The following is a 7,365-nucleotide window of genomic DNA, read 5'->3' as shown; positions in this document are numbered from 1 at the left end:
TTTTTTTTGTAACCCTTCTTACTAATTTTTACAAGGGGTGCCAGTAATAATGGAGAGCACTGTATTTATCCTTTTTATCTTAGGATGACATGTCTGTGACTTGCATATTACTTTAGGTAGTGTCCAGATTGGGGTATACATAATACTCTGAAATAATGGATGTATTCTAAAAAACTATTGAGATAACCATGAACGAGAGTTTTTGTAGTGAACCACAGAGTAATTCTCAAAGTTTGAACTTTATTCCAAAGTGTCCACTTTTATGAGAAAACAGGAGTGTTCAGACAAAAAACAGATAGCTTGCACAAGACAAATACTTCATGTGACAGTCTGATGTATTTATCTGTGTGTCTCCACAGTGTCTGTGTGGCTGCAGAAGGGCAGCTGACTTGAGAACAAGGGGCTCAGGTTTATGAGGCTGCAGAGATCAGCAGGGCCTCTAGGATGACTCAACATATAAACTGTTGGAGTTCATCATAAAAGGCCATGGAGCAGATGACCACTTGCTGGTAACTTAGTTCAGTTAACAAGTAAAAATTTGTTATTGCAATCTGTCTAGTAGCAAAGAGCTATGGTGACTTTATAGCACCAAACTCTTGTATTTGCTTGTCCAACAGGCTGTTATATCTGAAAAGGTGTCATCCAAATGGTTTAAAAACGACGAAGATCCTAAAGGTTACCGGGTAATGACCTCTATACAGTAGAAGATGAGGAGCTGACAGATGTCCTCCACAACTACCTGATGAAGTGCTGTCAAGAGCTGTAGGAACTTTTGAAAAGATTGACAGAGTTCACATCATTCTGGATGTGCTGATTTGGCTTTAGTGAGTCTCTAATGAGTACAGAAAGTATCTCTATAAGTGACGTCCTCTCTGTTTCTTTTTTTGTGATTGGCTCTTATTTAAGCTTGAGGAACAGTTGAGAGGATTTCTCTACCAGAGGCAGAAGGTCTGTTCATTGATGGCCCAGCAGACGGTGAGTGGGACGTCATGTGGTGTTGGGAGCAGATGGTCCTTTCTTTTTATTTTCAGCACCATTCTTCTGTTAATCAGAATACCATTTTACTTGTAGTGAATTTAGACAAGAATATAAACTAAATACATATAAATGTAAATATTTGTTTAAAGTGAAATTTAAAATATACATTAATACACTTTCAGTATTGGTGAAAATAAATCTTTTTTTTAAGGTGAGTGAAGAGTTTGACAAACTTGTGCTTCAACTGTTGGAGTACGAGGACAGATAGGATTCCATCTCAGCCACTCCTCTAATAAACACGTCACTTGCTTTATTTGTCTTTGGCCTTTTTTATTTCTGAATGTTAAACTGACTGTGCTTAATAGAGTTGTGTATATTTGATTTAACTATTGATATAAATAATAAAGGACACTTTGTTGATTAAGTTCTGTATATTTGAAATTGTCTGTGTATCTGTTTTTAGCCAATTCGTGCCATCTACATTTTTTCTTTAACTTTTATAACTGCATTGTACAGTTTTATTACTTTTTTTGAAAATTACAAGCAAACATGTCTATCCTCATTACATATTATTTATATATAATATATAGAAGTGGGCATGTTCCCCTCCTCGAACCGCCACCTTATCGTGGTAGAGGGGTTTGCGTGTCCCAATGATCCTAGGAGCTCTGTTGTCCGGGGCTTTATGCCCCTGGTAGGGCCACCCAAGGCAAACTGGTCCTAGGTGAGGGATGAGACAAAGTGTTTTAGTATATTCCCCGATCAGTCTGTTTGTTAGAGTGCACAAAGAAGATTAATTTTTCTTTCAGTTCAACTGACCCATCATTATTGGTAATTGTAAATATTTCTTGAAATGGTTGTACAATTTATACTGAATAATTATTAATAACACTTTGTTTTTGGTAGTGACAATAGTGAGTGTTTTAATTTGTGATGACCAATCAACTCATGTATTAACACAACTAGAACTGATAGATTTGAGCAGAGCCTCCACTTGTATCAACACCGTCTACAAATGGCATGCTGGACTCGCCGGTAATCCTATAGCTTGGAAACTGAGCATCCTGATCAAGACTTTCTTGTTCACTTACAAACATAATCTACAACAATAAGGGTCTTACTTATCTTTATGTAGGAGTCACATTTTCAATAAAACTTGCATTGTCTTTAACTGAAAATGCAGCTTGTATATATAGGAACAAAATTAAAGGAAAAGGATTGAATACTCCTGATCAATGGAGAGTCAAAACCTTTGAAGCTCAGTATTCTAAAACCATAACTCACAACTAGAACCTCGTAATTCTAAGGTTTTGACATTAAGTGTGTGTCAGTGTTTATGTGTATACAGTAATCCCTCGCTATATCGCGCTTCGCCTTTCGCGGCTTCACTCCATCGCGGATTTTATATGTAAGCATATTTAAATATATATCGCAGATTTTTTGCTGGTTCGCGGATTTCTGCGAACAATGGGTCTTTTAATTTCTGATACATGCTTCCTCAGTTGGTTTGCCCAGTTGATTTCATACAAGGGACGCTATTGGCAGATGGCTGAGAATCTACCCAACTTACTTTTGTTTCTCTCTCTCTCTCGCGCTGACTTTCTCTGATCCTGACGTAGGGGGGCTGTTTGCACACCTAGACTATACGGACGCTCGTCTAAAAATGCTGAAAGATTATCTTCACGTTGCTACCTTCTGTGCAGCTGCTTCCTGAAGCGACATGCTGCACGGTGCTTCGCATACTTAAAAGCTCGAAGGGCACGTATTGATTTTTGATTGAAAAACAAACTCTGTCTCTCTCTATCTCTCTCTCTCTCTCTTTCTCTGCTCCTGACGGAGGGGGTGTGAGCTGCCGCCTTCAACAGCTTTGTGCCGCGGTGCTTCGCATACTTAAAAGCCAAACAGCCCTATTGATTTGTTTGCTTTTCTCTATCTCCTGACGCGCACTCCTTTGAAGAGGAAGATATGTTTGCATTCTTTTAATTGTGAGACGGAACTGTCATCTCTGTCTTGTCATGGAGCACAGTTTAAACTTTTGAAAAAGAGACAAATGTTTGTTTGCAGTGTTTGAATAACGTTCCTGTCTCTCTACAACCTCCTGTGTTTCTGCGCAAATCTGTGACCCAAGCATGACAATATAAAAATAACCATATAAACATATGGTTTCTACTTCGCGGATTTTCTTATTTCGTGGGTGGCTCTGGAACGCAACCGCCGCGATGGAGGAGGGATTACTGTATATATCCATCCATCCATCCATCCATTTACCAACCCGCTGAATCCAAACACAGGGTCACGGAGGTCTGCTGGAACCAATCCCACCCACCACAGGACACACACAAACACACCCACACACCAAGCACACACTAGGGCCAATTTAACCTAATTTAACCAATCTAACCTGCATGTGTTTGGACTGTGGGAGGAAACCGGAGCGCCCGGAGGAAACCCACGCAGACACGGGGAGAACATGCAAACTCCACGGAGGGAGGACCCGGGCAGCGAACCCAGGTCCCCAGGTATCCCAACTGCGAGGCAGCAGCGCTACCCACTGCGCCACCGTACCATGTGTGTGTGTGTGTGTGTGTGTATAATATATATATATATATATATATAAATAAAATGAACTGCTCAAAATAAAATAAAGGAACACTCTGAAAACACATCAGATCTCAATGGGGAAAAAAATCCTGCTGGTTATCTCTACTGCTTTGAACTGATATGGTGATGTGTTAGGAACGAAAGGATGGAAATGAAAATGATCAACCGACAGAGGGAGGGCTGAATTCAAAGACAACCTGAAAATCAAAGAGAAACAATGATGCAGCAGGCAGGCAGGCGACTCCATTTTGCAAAAATTTCATTGCAGCAACTCCAAATTGTACTCAGTAGTTTGTATGCTGCCTTCCCCCCGCCTGACAACATCCTAATGAGACAACGGACGGTGTCCTGGGGGATCTCCTCCAGATATGGACCAGGGCATCACTGTGCTCCTGGATGGGCATTGTCGTGCACCAGGAGGAACTAGCGTAGGGTCTGACAATGGGTCCAAGGATTTTATCCTGATATGTAACAGCAGTCAAGGTGCCATTGTCTAGCTTGTAGAGGTCTGTACGTTCCTCCATGGATATGTTCCCCCAGATATACCATCACTGACCCACCACCAAACCAGTCATGCTGAACGATGTCACAGGCAGCATAACGTTCTCCAGACCCTTTCACGTCTGTCACATGTGCTCAGGGTGAACCTTTTCTCATCTGTGAAAAGCACAGGGCGCCAGTGGTGGACCTGCCAATTCTGGTACTCTATGGCAATTGCCAATTGAGCTGCATGACATTCACACCAGTGGCCTACCTGCTGGAGGTTATTTTGTAGGCTCTGGCAGTGCTCATCCTGGTCCTTCTTGCCCAAAGGAGCAGATACCGGTGGGTCCTGCTGATGGGTTAAGGACCTCCTACGAGGGGCCCTGTCCAGCTTTCCTAGAAGAACTGCCTGTCTCCCAGAATCTCCTCCATGCCCTTGAGACTGTGCTGGGAGACACAGCAAACCTTCTGACAATAGCACGTGGTATTGATGTGCCATCCTGGAGAAGTTGGACTACCTGTGCCAGCTCTGTAGGGTCCAGGTATGGCCTCATGCCACCAGTACTGACACTGACCGCAGCCAAATGCAAAACGAGTGACAAAACAGATGAGGATTGAAAAATGTCAGTGGCTTCCCTTCACCTGTTAAACTATTCATTCCTGTTTTGGGGGGTTGTCTCAGTTTTGCCCCTCTAGTGCACCAAAGCAGCTGAAACTAATTAACAAGCCCCTCTGCTGCTTAACTGACCAGATCAACAGCCCAGACGTTTCATTGACTTGATACTATACTCTCATTAAAAAGGGTTCCTTTACTTTTTTTGAGCAGTATATATATATATCGATTCCCGAGAGGGAGTGCAATGGAGTGTGTACACCTGATGAGCCCAGAATGAGGACGAAACACGTGTCGTGTACTCTTTGCATTTATTTGACAGTAAACTATTTCAACCATATATATATATATATTTTTTTTTTTTTCAGTTTAAACCTATGACAAACAAGAAAAAAAATGCCTTACCAGAAATATCATTGTCAAAATCAATTATCATTATTACTATTAAAATAAATTTCCAGCTTTTCAGATTGAATTATTTAATGGTTAAGATTAGACAGACTCAGTGTAGTGTGTGCTAAAATGACCAGTAAAATTGAGTCATTTACAGCTGTACAGGTTGTTATGTCAGGGCCATACTGGAGTAAACAGACTCTGTGTGCTCTTAATATGCTGTTTGCTTGGGTAGTCATATAGGATGATGTCCCGCTGAACTATCTGCCATCTCTATCTGGTTACCAGTCGTGATGCTGATGCCCATCAGTGCCTGCTGTACAGTTGGACTCCTGACCTCCTCCAATCTCAGAGACCCTAAAGACAGGCTGACGTGTTTAGCAGACCACTAGGACCTGATGGAGTCAAATGGAGGCTCAATGAGATATGAACTACAAATACCTGTCAAGTTTTAATCTCTAAATGTCACTTTTGCATAAGTAATATGTATTATAATAAACACATATTTGATGATCTTAAAGAGGTATTTAAAATCCAAATAGTAATAAAGAGCCAATTAAGTCAAATAATTGAATGCCTCGATTAACAGGTGCACAGTCACAAAAACTGCAAAATTATTACTCTTTTAAAGGCATAATATTTGCTCTTCACAGATCGTTTAACATAGTAAACTTCATTATAAAAATAATAATTGAAAGTTTACTATTACCACTATGATAAGTGTGTTTCTTACATTTAACATTCATAACATGTAGAGACAGCCAATGGATTCTTCAAAGTCACAATTTTATTGCCAGCTTTCTTAATGTTGTCTGTTCCCCGATACATGAACGTGACAGTGTCAAGTATGTGATTTGTAATATTCTGTAATCATAATACAGCTAAAACAAACTTGACTACGAGATCCACAGGCAAGAAACTCACTAGAGCTGCTGGTGTGTTGAGAACAGACATGAAGACCGCAGAATATCTGACAGACATCAGCAAACAGAGAACAGAGGCTGATCTGCAGGCAGACGGGGGGACAATGGAATATTAGGAATACTTAAATAAATAAACGTGGATAAATAGTAATGAAAGTAACAAAACACATTTTAGGGTTGTATATTATAGAAGTAAAGATTTAACTCTGACAGTTTATTCAACGTTTAAAATTGTAATACGTTTATAGCCCGTCTTTAAGGTGACTTGTTAAATGTAGGCGACTACTTCATTTGGACATTCGAGTAAACAACAGTCAAACATTTGTTTTAATCTGACTGACTCAATCAAGTAGAGCCCACACTTAAGTCCACGTCAATCCATTAAAATCAGGCGGACACAAATTTGTATTGTTAAGTTCATTTAATTTTTCTTCAGACCTTGTTTAGTAACGATAAATATCTCATATCCAAACTTTTATTATCATTATTTTTTCAGAGCCGCTAATCATAAATGACGGTGGTAAAAATACATTGCAGTCTTAATAGTGTACTCAACAGAGTGTTGTAGTGTAAGATAGTGGCACTTGTAGACTATCATCGCTGATGTATTTTACGAATATACACTCCGTCTCTTACAGTCATTTTTATCTTGACCGTCCACCTTTAGAAATTACTCCCACCTTTCTATTTACGTATCCATAAGGCAATTGGCTAAGGTGGAGCATGAATGACAAATAACACCGATTGGAGATTTGTTAAATAAAAACGTGATTGACCGCGACGTTTACATTTCCGATTGGCTGATCAGTGCCAGACGTTCACAAATTTAATATATGATTGGCTGAAGTCGAAAATGATATTTACGCCCATTTTACTCCAGTCTGCAGCAATATCTACTTGATCACAAGTCACCAGGAGGGTTTGAGTACGTCATTCGACCTACCCCCAAACAGCATGCGGTTCAAAAAATAAAACTTAATAAGCGCATTGTTTTCGTAAAATAGTCTTGACATTGTGCTAAAGAATACAAGATATACATGTTAAACACGTAAATTAAAACGCTACGCATACATGCCGAAATAATGCGTACCTGTCGAGAATCGTCTGCTTTATCCTGATGGCGCCTTTGGAGAAACCGGTAGTTTGACAAAATGGGGCAAAGCAGCGAAAAAAGGAGACGTTTGTCTCAAAAACAGAATGGCTTTTACGAATATCAATAACACACCGTAGTGCTTTCAACTACTGGTAGACTCTTCGTATACTGTAGTGCATTATTACTGCAGCTAAAATGCCAGATAACCTGGGAGCCCATATGCAAGATTCTCTACAATAAAATGCCAACTAAAGCGGCGAACACAACTAATTAAGCCAAAT

The sequence above is a fragment of the Erpetoichthys calabaricus genome, chromosome 6 (assembly GCF_900747795.2).
Source record: "Erpetoichthys calabaricus chromosome 6, fErpCal1.3, whole genome shotgun sequence".
NCBI lineage: Eukaryota > Metazoa > Chordata > Cladistia > Polypteriformes > Polypteridae > Erpetoichthys > Erpetoichthys calabaricus.
Note: the sequence above shows the minus strand (reverse complement) of the source record.